This window comes from Ochotona princeps, chromosome 3 (genome assembly GCF_030435755.1).
Source record: "Ochotona princeps isolate mOchPri1 chromosome 3, mOchPri1.hap1, whole genome shotgun sequence".
Taxonomy (NCBI): domain Eukaryota; kingdom Metazoa; phylum Chordata; class Mammalia; order Lagomorpha; family Ochotonidae; genus Ochotona; species Ochotona princeps.
Window position 1 is genome coordinate 98220394 of NC_080834.1, and position 23231 is coordinate 98243624.

The 23231-nt window shown below is 37.2% G+C and overlaps 1 protein-coding gene and 1 pseudogene across 4 annotated transcripts in view; one reads left to right on the forward strand and one right to left on the reverse strand.

The window, feature by feature from the left end:
• The window catches only part of LPP (LIM domain containing preferred translocation partner in lipoma), a 702694-nt gene that overhangs the window by 388187 nt on the left and 291276 nt on the right, over positions 1-23231 (reverse strand). The gene's annotated exons all lie outside the window — the stretch shown is intronic.
• Positions 10128-10250, forward strand: LOC118758952 (U6 spliceosomal RNA; annotated as a pseudogene).

The following is a 23231-nucleotide window of genomic DNA, read 5'->3' on the forward strand; positions in this document are numbered from 1 at the left end:
TCAAACCCACTGTTTAATTTTAATGCACCACTATATTTACCTAAGCCAAAATTTGATGTCTCTTGTCATCTTTTTAAATAGCTGAAAATTCTCTTTGAAATTCTGAAATTAAAATCACGAAGAATTATCTTTAAAGTAGATGACATCTCCCTGATTGGACAGTTTCATTCCATGCTCACTTCACAAAATCTCTGGAACTTCAATGAGTTCCTCAGATCTCTTGTTTAATTACAAATAAATGCTCAGTACCAAGGAGAAATCCTGCAGTGAAACTGATCGCAGCTGACACACAGTGTTTCCATTTGTAGATAATTCTATTCATAATATAAAACATCAAATAATATGAAATTTCAAATAATATGAAACTAGGTGACAATCTGCTTCTGTGAATGGACTAAAGCAAAATAGCACTTTAGAGTCCACTACTATATCTTACAAAAACAGAACAAGTGCCTTCCAAACAAGAAATCACATAATATATTTTGATTTTCAAAGATGGGCAGCCAAAATAAATACCACACATATCTGAGATTAATACAATAATCTTCTAAAAACCCTTTTGTTCTCTTCAAACCCCATACTTGAATACAAAATTGTCTCAGTTTAAAAATGAAATATATTTTTTAAATCATGTTATAGATAGAGCAAAATGCATCGTGCAGGGACAAAGAAAATCTCAATCCCTGAAAAAACAAAAAAAAAGCTGGCACACAAATATCACTGTAGTTTCAGGATATTCCCAAAACATCCCTTCCAATTTGAGACAGGATATTTTCCCATAAAACCCAATGAGTCCAGAAGCCTGTCTTCCCCAAAGACAGCCAGCAAGCCTAAGGGAGCATGTGCTTACATTAGCCACAAGTAAGGCAAGTAACGTACTTCACTCAGATCATATTTGGCTCCAGAGTAAACTATCATCATCTTCAAGGCCAATGCTTGCTTCTATCCTAAAACATCTTACGTAGAGCATATGTGGTACTTTCTTAGTTTAATGATTTATCAGTTGGTTTTCCCTTGCCAGACTAAGAGCTCTTGGAGGCAGCCTGCTTCATTTATGTTTCTCTACAAAGAGGGTAAAGAGCACATTGGAGATGCTCAATAAACAGGAAAAAATTAATGATATTTTTAAAAGATTTATGTATTTTACCTGAAAGTCAGAGTTACAGAGAAAGAGCAAGATCTTTTACCTGCTCCCTCATGCTCAAAATGGCCACAACAGCCAGAGCTGGGCCTGTCCAAAGCTGGGAGCCAGAAGCTCCTTCTGGTCTCCCATGTTGGTGCAGGGGCATCAAGCACTTGGGCCATCCTCTGCTGCTTTCCCAGGCTCCTCAGCAGGCAGCTGAATTAGAAATGGAGCAGCCAGCAGCCATATTGGCAGCTTACACTGACAGTAGATTAGTCTACTATGCCATCATGTCAGTACCTCAAAATGTAACGATCATAAATAACTAGGTGTGGACCTTTGGTCTAATGGTAAAGATGGTCTATTTTCTTAGAACTGTATCTATAAACACTTATTGGATAATAATTAAATTTTTAAAAGGAAGCCTCTCTACAATCTATGGACGTTAATGAAAATACACTTTTTGACTGCTTACGTGACATTCAGAAGTTGATATTTACCTGACATTAACTAACGAATTAAAAAAAATGCTTACATTCTACAAAAGTGTGACTGGGTTTAACCATCTCCAACTCCTGTGTCTAGCTATCTGCTGAGGATGACCCTGGGAGGCAACTGGCAATAGTTCAAACAATTGGATGCTTCCCAGTAACATGAGAGACCTCAACTGAGTCCCAGTTCCTATCTTCAGCCTGGCCACACTCCTGCCATGATGGGCATTTGCAGAGTTGAAACAGCAAAGGTAATCCCCCATACCTCAATTTCCTTTCAAATTATAATAGAAATAAAAATATTAATATAGATCTTTACATAACTAATTGAACTAAAGGGATAAATACATATATTCTCCCCATTGTCAATGCTTCTTCTTTCCTATTCTTAGTAAAAGGGAACACTCCTTTAAATATTGTACAAAACTGATAGATAATATGTTCTCCATGATAATAAAGATGAATTGTTAACGGTATCAATTCTTATTCTATTCTTTGAAAGAATTATTTATTTGAAAGATTTATTTATTTGAGAGACAGAGTGCAAGGACTTTGCGGGCTAGACCAGGCAGGAACCTGGAGTTAGGAACTTCAATTTGACCCCCACATGGTGGCAGCGTCCCAAACACTTGGTCATCTTTCAACACTTTCCCAGGCCACTAGCAGGGAGCTGGATCAGAAGTAAGCCAGCTAGGACACCGATCAGTGAAGGCCACAGGTTTTTGTGGTGAGATACAATGCTGGCACCAACACTACCAATTTTTAAGTAGGTGTCTAACTGAGATCTGTTTTTCATAAATTATCTTGGTGAAGCCAAGTCTGCAAAGTACAAAAATTGATCTCGTAATCCTAAGTAACTACCTGTTTCCTGGACACCACAGTTTCCAGAAGTATAATAAACATCTGAATAATACTTGATCTTTGTTCTAAAATAAAAGAGCTATCAGTAGGTCTTAACAGTTTTCATATCCAGAAACACTTTCAAATCCTACAGGAATCTAAAGCTGATGGAGGTGGAGTCAAAGTCAGAAAATGTTAAAAAGAGATACACAGTGTGGACAAACATTGAAATGTTAGTACTGAAAAACACCCCCCTTAAAGTGGGGGTGTTCATTAGAACCTGATGTCTCATTTTCTTCTATTACATTGAGATAGAACGTCAAAATTCTTAAATAGAGAATTTTGGACCCAAACAGAAGCACCTCATAAATCTCCCTGGATGATTGTGGGGTGAAGCCCTGGTTAAATATCACCAACCACCATGAAGACTGAAGAAATATCTAAGATTAGAGAAGATAAAGGCCACATGACCACAAAATGCAGCATGAGATTGAAGATAGGATCCTAGATAAGTGTAGGGATATGAGCAGGCAACTGACGAAGTCTGAACAAGGTCTGTATATTAGCAAGTAGGTACTAGGTTAATTACCTAGTTTTGATAAATCTGCTAAAGTTGTACAAGTTGTCAACAGTTGAGCGAATGTAAAGAGGACTAAACGGGAATCCCTGACAATCTTTTCCAGAGCTTCTTCAAAGTCTGAATTAATTTCAGATTGAAATTATTGGAACTTATTGTCTGAAAATTTTATCTTAAAGAGAAAGGATTTTCCACCATGGTTGTAAAAGGAAACATTTAAACAATATAAAATATCACAATAATAATAATTTTTAAAACCACTGTGACACAAATCTCCTAGCTTCTAGCTTAGCACCCATTTACCCCGGTGCATGGCAGGTTCAGTTGGAGAAACTAATACCCTGTGGAAATGATAGGAAGCCTACAATGCCCAACAATTACAAAAGATAATGAAGAAGGGCCTGGCGGTGTGGCCTAGTGGCTAAAGTCCTTGCCTTGAATGCCCTGGGATACCATATGGGCACCGGTTCTAATCCCGGCAGCTCCACTTCCCATCCAGCTCCCTGCTTGTGGCCTGGGAAAGCAGTCGAGGACGGCCCAATGCATTGGGACCGTGCACCCACGTGGGAGACCCGGAAGAGGTTCCAGGTTCCAGGTTCCCGGCTTCAGAACGGCACGCACCAGCCGTTGCGGCTCACTTGGGGAGTGAATCATCGGACGGAACATCTTCTTCTCTGTCTCTCTCCTCTCTGTATATCTGACTTTGTAATAAAAATAAATCTTTGAAAAAATAAAGATAATGAAGAAGAAAGAGTTCTTACTCAAGAGAGAATATGAAACAGATAAACAGGAGCATTTAAAGGCATCCGACCAAATCCAACATGACTGCAGCATGGACAGGCAGATAAGCCAAGCTGAATGAACAGCAACAACAAAATCCCATGAAATGTCCTTCTTTCCAAAGCTGGGGCTGGTTTCCCTGCTGCGAAAGAATCCCATAGGCCAGGAATGGCTAAAGAAGACTAGAGACCCTTTGTGATGTCTCCAATCTTCATCTCTTAATGCACTTCAAATTCTCACTGAGAAATTCTTGTTACAATTTATATAAAATGATGCCAACAATTACTCACTCTCCTTCAACCCTGCCATTTATTTCATCAAGTCTGAAGCTTAGCAAATGCATAAATGCTTTAAAAATAATCAAATAGAGACACTCATTTCATTTCAAGGTGGTTATTTTTTTGGCATGTAGGGTTTTTTTTTTCCAGAGAAATACTGGAGCTGACAGGTACTTGCTCTAAAAATTAGCTTCACCACCTGCTACCTAAAATATTGCTTTCATGGGTTTATATTGTATTAAAAGGTCACTGGCTGTTTAAGTCTTAAATAGTTTTAATCATTCTAAAAAGTCTCTTAACAGCAAGAAAGGGAAGCTCAGAACAAACAGCAGCAGGGACTCTAATTAAAAGGGCCAATTCATCTAATTTTATTTGGGGTTAATTATTCAAGATTCACTCTTTGATGTGTAAGGAATAGCAATTAGTAATTTTAGTGATTTGAGAATCATTGGAGGTGTAATCAGTTAAAATGAGTGAGTGTTTACAACACAAGATGTTGAATTAGTCTCTCTCAGCTGGAGAACAGGAACATTAGGCTCCAAGAGATCAAGGCTAAGGATTTCAGACACTGGTAATAACAGTCACTTCAAAATAAAATACATGTCAGAAGCTATCCAGAACTCTGTTTACTCCTAGTTGAGGCAAGGTTCACAAGTTTCATAAATCTGCCTTTAATCAGATTTCATTTTTGTGACTGTCCCTAACCACTTCCCTCTATTTGGCACTTGCCACCATGGTAACCATCAATGCATTGCATTAAAAAAAGCATCTTAAATAAATGTTCCATGTATAAGCAACACAATACTCAGCATAACCATGGTGCTCATTGAATTCAGCCTGCATTTCTTGACAGTAGGCTTAGCATTCCCAATTGATGCTACTGTTCCATGCGTAAAACTGAGTTCAGATTCATTAACTCACAAAACTGCTGCTCTACTCTTGTATCTTCTATCTTTCCATTCTTCATCACAATTCTACTATTTACAAAAGCCAGAAACACTTTTGCCTAGTGTCACAATCACCCACAGTGAGCAAAAACAGATATTAAAGCACACTCATATTTTCCAATTTATTCATTATGCTCCATCTCTACTGCTATCAAAGTGTTTAATGTATATAGCATATATCTATACCAAAAAATGGCCTAAATTGTCTCCTTTCTCCCCAGTCCAGTCATTTTCAATGGAACTTACACAATATTGCCAAATTGAATAATTCCATTGACCTTGCAAATTGCCAAAACAATTTTGAAAAAGGACAATGTTGAGGCCTCTCACTTCCTGATTATGCAACCCATACTAAAGCTACAGTTATTTTATTGTGACTCTTCAGTATAAACAAACATATACACTCATGGAATAAAATGAAGAGCTGGGAAATGAACCCTCACAAATGTGGCCAAAGATGTCTTTAGCAATAAAGCTAGAGCTTTTAAGAATTGTGCTTTGGGAGTAAAGGAGGATTGCTAAAGCCCCTACTGAAGGCTTCCCAAGATTTGGTTAGAGACAAATTCAGATTGGATGGACCTCCCATGATGAGCTAGAAAGAGCCACCATGGTAACCATCAATGCATTACACTAAAAAAGTATCTTAAATAAATGTTCCATGTATAAGCAACACAATACTCAGCATAACCGTGGTGCTCATTGAATTCAGTCTGCATTTTTTGACAATAGGCTTAGCATTCCCAATTGATGCTACTGTTCCATGCACAAAACTCAGTTCAGATTCATTAACTCATGAAACTGCTTCTCTACTCTTATATCCTTTATCTTTCCATTCTGCTCATCATATACCTTCTGGAAAACTCTGGAAGTGTGGATCCTTAAGGGAACTAGTGTTAGCAGCAGCTCTGAAAGTTTTAAATTTCAAAATGTTCACTTATGCTAAGACAAATATCCTTTAATCTACAAGAGAACTCCCCTTGTCTCCTACCATTCCAAGAACTGGCTCACATATCTCTAACCAGCAAGACTTCCCTGTCTGTCATATCTGAATCCAAGCTATTTTTTTGGAGTTCCAGTTCTATAGCAATTATACAGTACTTATCATGGGCTTCTCTTCAGGAAATTTCATGAGTTTGCTGTACTTTGTCCTCCGTAAAGGCAGACATTGCCCATGAGACCTGGTTTTATCTCAGTGTACCTTAGCAATTGTTTCTTATAGCAGAGAAGGAAAAGAGTTGAGAAGATATTTCCTGATGGCATATTCACATTTTGACAACTACCACAATTTGAATGCTTGCCGAATACATCGGTCTTTAAAGGAAGATCTTGAGAAACAGTGACTACGAATCTTAAAGTGTTTTTATGTGTGGTATACGGGTGCATGTACATGTGCCAATGTGCACATGAGCAGGAGAGGGAATGAGAATTAGACACCAAAAGACAGACACAAATTGTTTGCTTCCCCATGCCAAGCTTCTACAAAAGGAAAACCTACTGATTAGTGCTGGAGTTAACTGGGAAACATGAAGATAAAATGGAATATTCATATTTAATTAAAATATGCCACTTTTAGCCACTCATAAACCATTTACTACTAATGTGATCCTGTGCAAATGATGACTTTCTACGAGTTATTTTGTCACTGCCTTTTATAAAATGAGAATAACAGCATTTTTTTTTATTGCTCAGGGTTAGACTTAGACAAGCTGTTTCTAAAACTATAATGTCTTATATAAACATTAACTATTTTTTATCATGAGATGGTTCAAATTGTGATATGGCCATAAATCTTTGCTTCATATGGATTTGGAAACTCAAACAGAAAACATAGTTTAAAATTCCCTGACTTTCTGCTTGGAGTCGTACTGTGATTCTTACCATACGAGAGTTCCACAGAACTTGGAGTAAAGTCCAACAAAGACAAAGCACACGGGCATTACCAGAATGACAGGACAATGACATCCAACGAGTGGATTAAAAAACAGTTCTCCCTGGAATATTCAGAGATCTTGGAAAAGCACCACACAAGGAGCCCTGAGGCTGCCCGGACTTGGCAAAGCTAGCTCTTCTGCAGCTGATTAACCCGAGATTTCCTGTGTCTGGGAGGATTACTGGTTCACTCTTTTTTTTTTCCTTAATGGACAAACTGTTCTTGAATAATCTTAAGATACAAACAAACTATTGTGACACACAAATCAAAGAGGGAGGTTTTGTCATTCAAAATCTAATGACACAGCCAAATCAAAACAACTGCAATCATAACCAGGCAGTCTGACCAACACAGACATCCCAATGCTCGCTGCTTATCTCTGGACGGCATCTTCTTTGTACACTTTTATCCTTCAACTCATATTCCCATATTCACAATGATGAAGTTCTCCCTTGATAGCAATGTTCAAAAAGCCTCCAAAATCTATTGGATGTTCATCATTTGAGACTTTCATGGGTTTTCAATTATAATGCAATTCAAAAAGCAAGTTCTCTTGAACAACCAACATGTCCCTCTAGGGAGGTGCTCATTCTGTCCATTTCATTCACTATGCTTTTTTCACACCCTCAGATTAGGAGGTCTTGTGATAGAAGACAACTCCAAAAAGCAAAGTTTAATGACATGTTCTGGGCAGAGGTCCAGAAACTTCGTGATTTTAGCAGACCTGGTCTGCCTGTCGAAAGACATAATTCAGTTGAGTGAGGAACTCAGTTCCTCCTCTTGCTTCATTGGGCCTGCTGCCTCGGAACGTCTTTCATTCTGTAGCATAGTGGATTTATGGCTCTTTCATTTCTTCAACCGTAGTTCCAGGTCTCTGAGATTTAAGTTCAGTGAGTTCAGCCTTGGCATTCAAAGATCACCTATGTCTCATCCTTAAGAGCATTTGTCCTTAGTCTATTTGCCAAGGAAATAGTGGCAGCTCCTTTCCTGGCACTAGAATCTGCCATAGTAAGCTGCTTCTTACAAATAGGTCCATGACATCACTTGAGTTAGCATTCCAAGAATAGAGGAATGTCTTTGACTTAACAAACACTATTGCACAACTTTATCAACTCACTAGATAATCAGATGAGAAAGGATGTACAATACAATAATAGTGCAAAGATCAGCAAGCAATAGTCAAACAGCCACATCCAACCCGCTTCTTGTCTTTAGTGCTGCTTCCCAGCACTTGACCAGATCCTTCATTTACTTAGCATCTCCTGTTGCAATAATAGATGGCCTAGATGCCTGAAAATATTATCTAGGCATAAAGACAAAATTTCTAAACATCATGTAGTCCCTAAATGTATTGTACAAAGGAGAAAATCAAGATTCTATTAAGTTAAACCATGCTCTAACATTTCCAGAGTAAAATTAAACTGGGAAAGCATCAATCATAATTCCATGGTCAGCAAGTACTAGTTATCTTGTGTTTTACAGGGAAGTTATCTTCTTTCTTAATTTATTCAGAACAGATCTTCCTTCTTCTGGTACACTACCCAAAAGCTTGCAACAGCTGAGGTTGGGTAGGCTGAATCCAAGAGCCAGGGACTCAAGCTGGATCTTCCAAACACCTGACATTGCTTCAAGTACTTATGTCATAACTTGCTACCTCCCATGGTATAAGTCAGGAGGAACCTGGAACTGGAAGTGGAATCAGAGCTCAATCCCAGGCACTCTGACACGGACTGTGAACATTCAGGTAGTAGCTTAATCTCTACACCAAAGGCCCACTCCAATAGAAATGTATATTCCTTTAATGCACAACTCTGAACTGATTTAGTTTTATTTATTTATTTTAAAACCAGGGTTACACAGAGAGAAGGAGGAAAAGATAAAGAAAAGGTGAGGACAGAAAGGGAGTGAGGTAGAGAATCTCCAATCCATTGTTTTACTATCCAAGTGGCTGCAACAGCCAGAGATGAGCCAGGCCAGAGTCAGGCTGAAGCCAAGCCAGGAACCAGTAGCTTCACTGTAAGTTCCCAATTGGTGGTTGGGGCCCACATGCTTAGGCCTTCTGCCGCTGCTTTTCTCAGGGAGCTAGATGAGAAATGTAGCAGCCAGAAGTGGAAACAGGACTGATGATGGCTGCCAGCACCACAGGCACCTGCTTAAACTTCTAGGACACAATACGGATTCCAAGATAATTTTTTTGAAAAATATTGTCATTCTTGTGGACTTCACCATCTGAACAGATAAGCACATGGATAATTTTAGCTGTGTATTCATTTTTAATTGTTACTCCCCAAAATTTCTCACAAATTTTATTGTTTTAAAAAACACAAATTGGTTATCTTGCACTTTACCATTCAAAATGCCATCTTAGGTATCAGTAAACTGAAATCAAAGTGCAAGTAAAGCAGCACTCCTTCCAGAGTTCCTACAGGGAAATGATTTCTTTCCCCTGTTGGGTTCACTAAGATGCTGTCATTACTGCTCTTTGGTCCTCTTTGTCAACATATCTTTGTCTCAAAGATACACTGAATCTTTTGTCTTTGCATATAAACTTGTATTCCAAGGCTCTGAATATTTGGGTATATCTACTGGTCATTATTCTGCTACAACTAAATGTTGCACATTCTAAAGGAGGGAGAATTCATTAGTATAGCAGCAAGTTGAGACAACAGGTCTTGGAAGCAAATTTTTTACAATTGCTTCAAAATTTCAAGTATTTGCAAAAATTTAAGCATTTTATTTCAAAACTCCACTTCTGTTCCACAGACATGGTTATTTTCCTTATGTAACTATCATCTTGCTCTCACCTTTAAGAAAATAAAAAAATTTATTAGGTACAATTTAAAGAGTCTCAGTTAAAAAAAATACACAGTAGAATTTCAGATAAAGTAACTATATATTCTCCCCATGGGAATACATTCCCTAGTTCCTTTGAATGGATAAGGAAATAGGATGAGAAAGACTGTCCAGGGCCAGCAACATCAGAACCAATGTTTAGAGAAAGTTATTCATGCCCTTGAATCTTATAATCAGAGTGAAAATGTTAACATACCATTGTTTGGTGACCTCCAAGGTCAAGTCTTTAAAAGGCAAGTATGGTAAAATCAGTAGACATGCAAGGATAAAAACTAATGTTATAACTGAGCAAAAAGGATAGAGTTACAAACAAAATATACTGTGCTTGCTTTATACTAAAATTGGAACGATACAGAGAAGATTAGCATGGTCCCTGCGCAAGAATGACATGCTAACAAAATACACCCAAGATGACAGAAATCATTATATTTCAACATTATTTAGTGCAACAGAGAAAGCAAGATGGCAGAATAGGGTGAAGATACATAAAACAGATGGAGAAGGATTAGCTAAGCATAAGTAGAGAGGCTGAGATCCTGGGAAATACAGAAGAGCAGGCCCATGGCAGAGACACCCCTGGAGATCTGTGGACACAGGGGAGCAGCAGAGAGCAGAGAGTGGCATTGCACCAGAAAGCTCAGAGGTGATCAGAGCTCCATTGATAGTCAAGTGGTAAGGGGAGATCACCAGGATCACAAGAGAAGAATCCAGGTTTCAAACTATAGTTATTGCTAATGGTTTTAACCTGATCATAAGCAGAAAAGTGCTGGAGTTTTATTGGACAGATATGAGAACAGGGTAGACTTCAGGGCTGAGACCCCACTCCCCCATAAGTGTCCATAGGGTGTGATGTTTTTACTTCTATAGCAAAGTCCCTGGGTATAGGAAGGGACAACAGCAAGCTGCACATGCACTAACTCAGGGGAGAGTTCACCTCTTTCTCAAAACATGACAAGAAAATAATACCAACTTGGAATCCTACAGGTTCCATCCAAAATAAGTGCAGACCTGATGGCCAGCAGGTTTCAGCAAGAAGAGGAAATGTCAAAAAATAATAAAAATAAAAATAAAAATCTGTGCTATTGATATACCTATGACCTAGGTTAAAGTCACAGCTGGTGTCTCCCTCATCTCAGGTTCTGCTGGAAGTGTGAGTGAGACAAAGCCTGAGCAGAAAATGATGCAACCACAACATGGGATCACAGAAGCAGACAGTGCTGAACTAGGTTAGAGTTAACTGAGGAAGATATCAAGAAACTCCCATATAAAGATTTTTTTAATTATGCTAAAGTTTCTTCAAAGCAAAAGGCACATACAAGAGTTCAAGGAATTTAAGGAATACCTTGTAGGAGAAGTAATAACATTGAAACAAAATCAAACTGATTTATTAAAAATGAAGAGTACAAATCAGCAAATTAAAAATTCAGTAGAAAGCCTCAGTAACAGAATGAGGCAGAAGAATCTCAGAATTGGAAGACACATCCTACAATAATGCTGAAACAGTCAAAAAGCTGGAAGAAGGATGGAGTCAAGCTAAAAGAAGCATCCAAGAATTCAGCGACGCCATCAAAAGGTTGAACATAAGAATTATGGAAGTTCCCGGAGGCATGGAAAGAGAAATCAGGTTAATATATTCAAGGCAAAGAATGATGGTTCAATCAGCTAAATCATCACTGGAATGCACTGGGATCTCACATTGGCACTGGTTCATATCCTGGCTGCTCCAATTCCCATCCAGCTCCCTGCTTGTTGCCTTGAAAAGCAGTAGAACATGACCTAGTATCTTGTTGCACTATACCCATGCAGGAGACCTGAAAGAAGATCCTGTTTCCTGACTTCATATTGGCTCAGATACCAGACATTGTGACCATGTGGGGAATGAACCACCTCTTTCTATCTCTCCTTCTCTCTAATTCTAATTTGCCTCTCCAATAAGAAATAATTCTTGAAAACATGTATTCAATGAAATTATAATTAAAAACTCCCCTAACATGAATGAAGAATTAGGTAACAAAATACAGGCAGGGAACAGAACCGTATATACAGTTGGCCAAAAACAATTCTTGCCAGGAGATATCACAATCAAGCTTTCTTCATTTGAATATAAAGATGTTAAAAATATGCACACAAGAAAAGCAATTAATTTATAGAATAATCCCAATCAGATCGACTACTAACTTCTCAGAGGAAATCCTACAGTCTGAAAGGGATTAAAGTGACATATTCCAAATCATAAAAGAAAAATCCTATATGTCCAGAAGAGTATACCCAGATACAGGGGGAAAAAATTACCAAACCCAAAGGCACAAATAGAAAACATCTCAAAATAAAATCACACAAAAACCAAAATCACAAAACGAACAAAATCAAAGCAATATATTAAAACCCCAATGCCAGCATCATACTAAATGGGGAAAGGCTGGAAGCTTTACCACTAAGATTTGGAACTAGACAAGGATGTTCACTCTCACCACAGCTATTCAAAATAGTACTGGAAGTCCTCACTAGAGCTATTAGGTAAGAAAAAGTAATTAAAGGAATCCAAATAGGAATTGAAGAATTAAAAACATCCCTCTAAACACACAATGTGTCTCAATACATTGGATAACAAAAGACTAAATCAAGAGACTAAAGAAACTAGTAAGAAAATTTGGCAGGGTAACAGGTTACAAAATTAACATAAATTGATCACTTGAGTATACACAAAAACTCCATGGCTAAGAAAGAAGTTGTAAGTACAGTCAAATTTAAAATAGCAGAGAGGAATCTTAAATACCGTGGAAGAAACCTAAGCAAAGATGTGGAAGACCTCTATGATGAAAATTATAAAACATATTTTAAAAGAAATTACAGAAGACATTAAAAGATTGAGAAAATTATCAAAATGTTATCCAAAAAAAGTATCAAAATACTATTAAATTATTTAAAATATATTATCAAAATATTATCAAAATATCCATATTACCAAAAGTAATACACAAATTCAATGTGATCTCAGTCAAAATCTCAACAATATTCTTCTCAAAAATAGAAAAGATCATACAAAACAGTAATAGCCAAAGCTATCCTGAATAATAAAAAAAAATCTGGAAGAGTCACAATTCCAGACCTCACGACATACTATAGGACAGTGGAACGCAAAACAATCTGGTACTGATACAGAAACAGAGAAAATCAATGGAATAGAATAGATATCCAAGAAGGAAACAAGTACATGTACAGGCAACTGATCATCAGCAAGAGAACTGAAAATAATCCGGGGAAAAACTCTTATCCAGGGGAAAACAAATACTTCTGGGACAATTGCATAGCAGCCCACAGAGATAAGAAACAAGACCCCACCTGTGACCTTATACAAAAATCAGCTCTAACTGTATCAAGGACACAAATCTGCACCCAGAAACCATCAAACTATTAGAGGAAAACATAGGATGAACCCTGCAGGATAGAGCACTGGTAAAGAGTTCTTAGAAACATCTCCAAAAGCACAGGCGGTGAAAGCCAAAATAAACAACTCCACTCTGCACAGTTAAAGAAATGATCAACAAAGTGATGAAGCAACCAACAAAATAAGAGAAAATCTTTGCATACTATGCAATAGATAGGGGGACTAGTTACCAGGAATTATAAACTTCAGAAACTCAAGAACAGCAAACAAACAACCCTGAAAAGAAATGAGCTAAGAAAATGAGCAGGTATTTTTTAACAGAAAAAAATCAAATGTCTAACAGACATATAAAACAATGCTCAGGCTCCCTAGCTATTAGGGAAACATAAAAACCACACTGAAGTTGCACCTAACTCCAGTGAGATTGGTCTACATTCAGAAATCAACTAACAACTTCTATTGTCTGGATTTAAAAAGAAAGTTACCCTTTTTCACTGTCAGTAGGAATGCAGGCCAATACAACATGGAGAATTCTCTCAAATTGAAAATTGATCTGCCATATGACACAGCTATCCCTCTTCTAGGAATATATGCAAATTTGTCTACCATTGTCTGTATCTACAATGCCATGATACACTTCAATAGCAGAATGTCGGATTTGCAACTGTTGTTGAAGAACTATCCTATTGTTAATATGGTGTACAACAGTAGGGGGGGATGCAGTTGAAGAAAGGGGAGACAGACGGGTAAAATCCTTATATACCTACAAAACTATATCGTGGAAAATAATAATAATAATAGTAATAATAATATTTAGCTCCTCAGACAAAAAACAAGAAACCTGAAATTAAGTCATGAAATAAATAAACTTCAATTGGTGACATCTAGTAAGAACAAACTTAGAGAAAAAAATATGAAAGAAATTCACAAAAAATTAACAATGGTATAGAAGGTCTTAACTTTTCCTGAGGCCCAACACTGAGAACCCAATAGAAATTACTTATCGTCCAATAACTAAAGTATTCAAACAAAAGGAAGAAGACCACAAGACAAGAATATTATAAAAGAGATTACCAGTGTTTTGGAAACAGATGTATTATAACTCCATGATTCAAAAGGTCAATCCATGACAATGAGAAATCTAGCAACATTTTTAATGGTCATAAACAAAAAATGTCCCAAGATGCAGGATTGATGTCCTAAGGCAATTACTTACAGAATTGCCTTACACACACACATATATAAATATGCATATATATTTTACACATATATTAACATATGTGTATATATCTATGTATAAGTAGACATATTTGCATATAAGGAAATACAAATACACTTCAGCCAACATCAGGAAACTGACCAACATTAACTCTCACATCTCACTGCCATGCTGAAAATGAAACTTTTAATATTCACAGATTGCCCAAAAGGAATATGCTACCATCTTTTAGTACATGACACTGCCATAGGAGTATCTAGGCTTTTGATCCTTGCAAATCCTACTCACCAGAAATTTCTAAACTTACTCCATTGTAAGAGATTACTTAATTTGGCTTAATGGGTTGTAACAGGTTTGGCAGAAAGTCTTGACAAGTGAGAACTTTGAGACCTTGTCCTTGTTAACTGAGATGGAAATGAGGCAAGAACGTTTGTTAAGATGAAGTGTACACATTTCCATGCTTTACAATAAAACCAAGCAACATACCAAATTACCTAGATGGAAAATTCCCACAGTAAACAACTAGGACTACCAAAAGGAAAAAAACAAGACATCCAGTACCAGGAGCTAAATGTCCTCCTATTTAAAGAAAATAGACACACATTCCCACGCAGAAACCTTTCCTTCTGAATAGAGCTAAAGGTGCAGGAAATAGTTTGATAGAGACATTACATTACTAAGACAAAAACGAAATAGATGATCTGTTTGTTTATTAGCTTATGGCTTTAGGCACATTGTTCTATACTAAGAGCTCTTGACATGAGCTGACACACACATTCTTTGGAATGAAGGCTTTTGTGATAGTATTTTATGGTACTTACGCTCTTGAAAAGATTTGTGAAAGCAGTCATGCCAGAGGATTAAACCCAATCTTTGGGGCCACTATATTACAAGAGTCCAGTTCACTTCACACACTCCATTTAGGGCATGTGAGATTTTTCACATATAACACCAATTCATTCATCAGGAGTCAATATTAACCCCCATCAATTGACCCTAAGCACATGCTGAACTTCAGATCCTGGATGAGAATGAAAGAAGAGTACTCTAGAAATAGAATTCAAGTGAGTCTAATTTCTATGTCACTAAAGGAGAGAACTACTTTTGGTGTTACTTTAAGTTTCATCCACAGAGATCCATCAAAATAAATTCTCTGAGTATGTCATATCATGACTTTTGCGTCCATATTTTCTTTTTTATAAAAATTTATTATTATTAGAAAGTTAGAGATACAGAGAGGAGGAGAGACAAAGATCTTCCATCTGCTGTTTCACTCCCAAATTGGCCACAATGGCAGGAGCTAAGCTAATCAGAAGCCAGAAGCCAGGAGCCAGGAGCTAGGAGTATCTTCCCAGGATTCTGACATGGATGCAGGGAAACCAAAGTTTTGGGCCATCGTTGAACACTTTCTTAAGCCACAAGCAGGGAGCTAGATGGGACGTGGAGCAGCTGGGACACAAACCTACTTCCCATATGGGGTCCTGGGCATGTAAGCTTAGGACTTTCACCACTAGACTACCATGCTAGTGGGCCCTCCATATTTTCCTAATGGTGTGCACTGTGTCCTAGTTTCCTGCTGTTTAGCTTTTAGAAATAAGCCTTTAAAGCCACAAAATTGGGATAAAATCCAACAAATATGTGGAATTCAAAGTCTCATCTTAAGTCCCTCTAACAATGGAAGAAGTCAGAAGGTGGGTTCATCCCAACTGAACAAAGGTACAAACAGGAGCAGACAGATTAACTTTTAATTCCTTTCAACACTTGTAGTTTTTCTTTCCCAGCTGTTTCAGGTGTTGGGCTGCAGAGTGCTTCTCTCAGGTCTAAAATAGCTATAAAAAGTACTGATCTATCCATGTAGTCACTAACACATTTATCTTGTATCTCTGTTGATTAATATCTACAAAATCATTTGAAACAAAGTTATCTCAGGATTCCAGTTATTAATAATTTAAAAGACATATTCTTTGAAATAACTCTTATAAAATCAGCAAGGTACACCTTATTGTGTGCTTTCCTGTTTTATGTATTTTTAGAGTTTTGTGGGTTTTCTCTACCATTCTGTAAGATGAACTTTCTATAATTCTGTAAAGCATTAATTGTTCCATTTGTTGTCCTATGTGAGTATTAAGCTTTGGACATAGGGTTAGTAGCTATAAAATCATCAGGGATTTACTTGCTTTTAATGAGTTTAGTTTAAAATTGAAATAGCCCCAAAGGGATAGTAGCAAGTTCACACATTTAGTCACGTTCTACTCAATAATCTCTCTCATGCCCCACATGCACACTATCCATCACACGTTAAGCAGCACAGCCACAAAAGCACAAAATGCACTTGCCTTGGTGCTTTTCAAGATTTCAGTAACAGAAACTAAAACCTTATTAAATATTTTAGATTAAATAGGAGCAGGAATGATGGCTGAAAGGAAAAAATGGGAATACCATAATGTTCTTTGAAGTATACCTACAAATTCTGTTGAATCTGTTAAAATCTAATTAAAAATTAAAACACACACACACACACACACACAAACTTTCCCCTTTGGGGAAAAAAAGCTTAGACAAATGCACACATTAAAACACTTTTATTTATTTAAACTGCATAATATTTTTAGGGTGAATCACACTGTGTTTTCACTGAAACTCCAAATTCTTTTTTTAAAATATAATTCATTAATTTTTCATGGAAAAGGCAGGTTTACCAATGGATACACAGTGAGAAAGATATTCCATCCACTGGCTCATTCCCCAAGTGGCCACAACAGCAGAGCTGAGTAGTCAGTAGCCAGGAATCAGGATCTTCTGGGTCTCCCACTCAGGTGCAGGGTCCCCAAAGCTTTGGACTATCCTCTATTGCTTTTCTAGGCCATAAGCAGGGAGCTGGAAGGAAAGTGGAGCAGCCAGGACACAAAATGACTTCCATATTGGATCCCTATGCAAATGAGATGAGGATTTACTACTGAAGCATCCTGTCAGGCCCAGGACTCCAAATTCTATACTGTGTACCAAGCCCAGTTACAAATGAGGGGCTGTGATTAGTCTTAGAACAGAGAAGTATAACCTGAAGCCAAAATTACCACAATTAGAAGACCAGTGTCAGTGCTATCTCTACCTTACACATCGTGACTGAAGATTCACAAAAGAAGCAAAGATTTCTCAGGAGGGCCTAGAAAAAAAACAGATGCTGGATTTACATCTATCCTCCATCTCACCAAAAAATAGGGCTGTAACACAACTGTACAGCGGGTAAAGTTTCTAGACACACTCAATCCTGATTCTGACAATGAGTATATAAAATGTATCCATGTCCTCTGACAGAGGAGGGCAACTAATAAAATTAACTAAAGCAACACTGCATTTTTCCAAGTTTTCTTTCTTTTCAAGGTAATTGCAAAGATGGCTAATACCAAGTAATGGCAAATAAAATGGCAGCAGGGGATGTTTTTACACGGAATAAGACGACAATAAGGGATGAAGCACACATGGGCACATTCTACATATGTACTAAGAGGGAAGAAAACCAAGATAATTCATTACATGGAATCAGAAAAACAGAAAAGCTTCTTGAAAATCGACATAGATACTCCACTTTGTCCAGAATTAGTTCCACTTGCATTGAATCTTGGATTAAAAACTTAATTGAAACTAAGTTAATATACCCATTCAAACTAAAACAAAAAAACAGTTTAAGTAAAAGAGGTAATGTTGACTAAGAAATCAGGCAAACAACTTTAAGCAGCAGACACAAAACTGATTTACAAATATGCAGGGGAAAGATGAATTATTACTGATTCATGGCCAAATGGTCTTACAAGACTAACTTTTAAAAAACCATGAATATGGCCCAGCACGGTGGCCTACCATAGTGGTTAAAGTCCTCGCCTTGAACGCGCCCAGGATCTCATATGGGCGCTAGTTCTCATCTTGGGGCCCTGCTTCCCATCCAGCTACCTGCTTGTGGCCTGGGAAAGCAGTCGAGGATGGCCTAAAGCCTTGGGACCCTGTAACCACATGGGAGACCCGGACGAAGTTCCTGGCTCCTGGCTTTGGATCAGCACAGCTCCTTCCATTGTGGCCTCTTGGATAGTGAATCATGTGACAGAATATCTTCCTCTCTGCCTCTCCTCCACTCTGTATATCTGACTTTGCAATAAAAATCAATCAATCAATAAATAAATCTTAAGAACAAATAAAAATAAAAACCATGACTATATGGTTAAGGAGATACTACCACAAATACTAATACCTTTGTAACTATTGATAAAAATTTGGTTAAATGAAACCAAAGTTTTAAATGATATGATAGCATTTCATTTACTAATTTTGCTGACAAAAATTGAACTGAAAATTGGGTGGGAGAATAGCAAGTTAGTAGAAACAGAATAACAATGCTGGAAAATGAAGAGAAACTAGATGCCAAAGGCTTTAATCATAAAAATGGAAATAAAATAAAATAAATCCAAACTTCTAACGTTAGAACATTAACTATGTAGATACTAAAACTCTGCATGTTACAATTTTATGCTATAACAATAGTCATATACAGACTCTACTGGCCAAAGATACAGGTATTTAAGCTTTCATCAACAAAAAAGTGAAAATTAGAGATTAAACATACTTCATAATACTGCAGAGTTCTTTTTTATATGTTAAGCATAATAAGGCTCCAAAACATTGTGGAAAATGCACATTATGGAAAAAAAAGTGTTTGAATTTAAAAAAAAAAAAACTGGAAACAAAATAAAGTACTTAGTGTTTACTTCTAATAGTCCACAAATTAGGCAAAATGAACCCGTGCTGTTGGAAATCACATGGGGTTTTTTGGAGTTGTTAGTTGAGTGATAAAATACTATTTCTTAACTTGGGTGTGTTCTACACAAATATGTTGCATCTGGAAAAAAATCTTCGAATTGATTTCACTATTTTCGATTATGCACATAAACTGTTTTATTTTTTATTTTTTTAAAGATTTATTCATTTTATTACAGCCAGATATACAGAGAGGAAGAGAGACAGAGAGGAAGATCTTCCATCCGATGATTCACTCCCCAAGTGAGCCACAACGGGCCGGTGCGCGCCGTTCCGAAGCCGGGAACCTGGAACCTCTTCCAGGTCTCCCACGTGGGTGCAGTGTCCCAATGCATTGGGCCGTCCTCAACTGCTTTCCCAGGCCACAAGCAGGGAGCTGGATGGGAAGTGGAGCTGCCGGGATTAGAACCGGCGCCCATATGGGCTCCCGGGGCGTTCAAGGCGAGGACTTTAGCCGCTAGGCCACGCCGCCGGGCCCATGTTTTATTAAAGGTAAGAAAATTACTGAGGAACTAATATAATATCTTTGTAATTGGGTGAAGACAATGTAGCCAATATTTTTTCTTATCAAGTGGTCTTTGTTACTTTTAACATTTTAAGAGAACTACAGGAAGCAAGTAGTGCTCAGACACATATCCATAAAAAAAATTTTGAAGTAGAAGAGAAAGTCCCTTCGTTAAATCACAAATTGACATAACTGGAAATCCTGGTGTCTCAGGGTATCGAGGCTACGTTTAGATCACATTGTCCTGAATTTTCCAGTATTCAATGGAAATCTACATTTCTGCATACTCTGTGTTTTGGTTAAAATCTAACTTCAGAGTCTTCCAAATATCAGGAACACTGATTACCATATTTTTGGAGTTATATAACAACTTCTCTCAATAATTCCTCAATTGTGATTCTGTTGAGCATTCTTACTTTAGCTGGTCTTGTCTAGGCAGTATCACTTTCATGGTGGAATAACCTGCAAAGAACACTCCCTCAGCGGAGGCCTGGAAACTGAAAATAAACCTAGACATGAAGCTCACTCGATTGTATTAAAGGACACTACTTACTCTATTTTGTTCATTCATGAAAAGCTCTAACTCCAGAATTTCACATATTACCAACTGGCTCTTCAACATTCTAAGTATATTCTTTGTTGTCACAATTTCACCAGTGTTCTTTCAAATTGAAAGTTCAAACATGTGGAATTAAACCCACACATACAGTTTCGGAAACTAAGAAGAGCTTTGTTCCTGAAACTTTGCCATGGTTTATAAATCACAAATGAAGAAGCTGGAAGTCTGTTCCTCTGCACTAAGAAAGGAAATCAATGTTGAAAATGGAGATGTGGGAAGGGGAGAAGATACAGGGATGAAGAAAAATATTTTTCCAATTGAAACTGGCCTTGGTGCAAATAAAATGTACTGCAAGAGATCGTGCCTGATTCTGAAGTTCTACCTTGCCCCGTATAAAATAATTAACCCCAAAACAGTCATCAGAATCTTGAAACACCAAAGCATACTTATGGAGTATTCATTCTATGTTCTCTCTTTGAGTAGGATGGATGAAACTGAATTAGAAGTAGAGTTTCATTCTCAAGGCCACACACAACATTTGTGAAAACACCTCTACACAATATTGACATCTCCCCTCCAACTCTAGCAGCCTAGTCAAGATCATTGCTTATGGACCTTTTCCAGACTAAAAAACAGACAAGGCTGGCATTCAAGAAAGTTTGTATTAATAATGATACACAGACAGGTGTGTATAAATTAATAACTATTCATTTTCCAAAAATGTTATTATAGGACAGACAAATCAAAGGAAAAATAGTTGTGTAATGGCTTCATTTACCAAGTGTGCAAGAATTTCTCCAAACAGCTGCTAAGAAATTACCAACTATCTTGTTCAGACCAATTCTTTAAATATTCCAATTTTGTACAAAACATGCACGAACATGAGAAAGAAACATGAGAAAATGTTGACTAAAATAAAATGTGAACACACAACCAGGTTATGTACTTGATTTCACAATGAAGAATCCAAAATGAATAATCAACATGTATTACTGAGAAAAAATGTCCTTAATTTGATAATTTTCAGTTATGAAGCCACAGAACAAGGTTTGGGAGGCAATATTATGAAACTCAATCTCCTTTGGAGCCTGTGATTAGACTAAGTCTACATGACAATGGATTGTGATAATTTGCTTTCCAGCACATTCAGCTTGAATAGTAAAAGCATACTTAAGAAAGTAAGTTCAAAAAGAAAGTATCAATAAATAAGGTATCACAGAAAAGCCATTGATCAATAGGAAGCACTTTGAAGGATGAGAACCAGGAACCTGTATGTAAACTTTTCTTTCTAATAACAAACTCTTCTTAGGCACATTATCATCAGGTCTTTGTGGAAATGCATTGTGAAACCAAGCAACTTAATGCACTTGTTAGTCAGTCGGGATAGTCTGGTAAAGCACCTCCTTAGGTAGCTCTTCCTCACCTCACTTCCCCTTCTGGTTCCCTGGATGAATTCATTCTGAGAAGATGCACTTTTGTTTCATCTCCATTTTCCAAGCAATGTGATCAAAATAAGCATCTACTCTGCTTCTAAGCCCATCACCTAGGCTTTAAAGATGGGGTAAATCAGTGTAGTAAAGGACTGTCTGAAATATATCTGGGACTGTTTCAGTAGCTTTCTGTGAAACACTTTCTTTAAAACACTTATAACCCTGCTAAAAACAAAATAACTACTGATAATTAAATGATTGAAAAACATGAATAGTCTGGACTTCAATAAAAAAGGATCAAAGGCAGTGTTGTGCTATAGTGAGTTAAACAGGTGCTTGCAATGTCAACATCCATGCTTTTCTGATTTTTCCAGACCTAGCTGTTGCACTTCTTGCTAACACTTCCTGCTAATGCAGCTAGAAAAGCAGCAGAAAATGGCTCCAGTGCTTGCGCCCCTGGCACCATACAGGAGATCAGGGAAGAATTCCTGGCCTCTGGTTTCTTCCTAGCCCAGCTCTGTCTTTTGCAGCCATTTAAGGACTCAATCAACACATGGATGATATCTGTCTCTGTCTCTCACTTTTCCACATACTCTCTCTTCATTTCAAATAAACAATTTCTAAAGGATCAATAATGTTAATCTAGCTTCTATGACTGGATAACCACAATAATCTCAGACTCATGTGAGATCTCTCCCAAAGAAACTACTTAGAAATTAAATTTTTGTCCCATGATACACATGCATTGTGCTCCAAAGTCAAGCCTACTCCATAAAATAGCAAAATTGGAGAAAGTAAAAAGTTAAAGGGCTGAATTATCTAATTTTTTCCATTAAACAAGAGGCATACTTATGATCAAATGAAACGTCAAATCAACAGATATCTTGCAAAAAATCTGCTAATATATAATTTATAGCTTATATAGTTTATATAAAATAGCAAAGATTAAAATGTACTGTAGTGATTAAACAATAGAAAGATGGATATGTGACTGATTAGGAAGGATTATACTGGGTTTATCTTCAAAATCGTCTAAGATTAGGGAAAAATAGATCTACAGTAGAAAATAGAGTGGCTGTGATTCAATCCCTACTGAGGCTGGATAATATATTCATAAAGTTGCATTAAATGATCACTGTTACCTTTCATATCCACATGGGAAGATACAATGTAGTATGCATCTCTAATTCCAATCCAAATATGCTCTCCCAATGAAAGTGTTAAACATATCTTAACAAGAGGATGCTGGACTCTTGGTCACTGTCCATACCTACAATGTCAGGATACATGTAAATAGCAGAAAGATGGATGTGTGACTGATTAGGAAGGATTGTATTATTATAATAATACAGGAGAAATCAGTGGCAGTGGAATGGGGAAGCGGGAAGGGAAATCCCAGTGCCTATAGAACTGTATCATAAAATAAATAAAATGCCCATAATATATATTTAAAAATGGGAAACCAGGTACTTTTAAAGTCATGGAAGGAGTCTCCCTTGCACTAA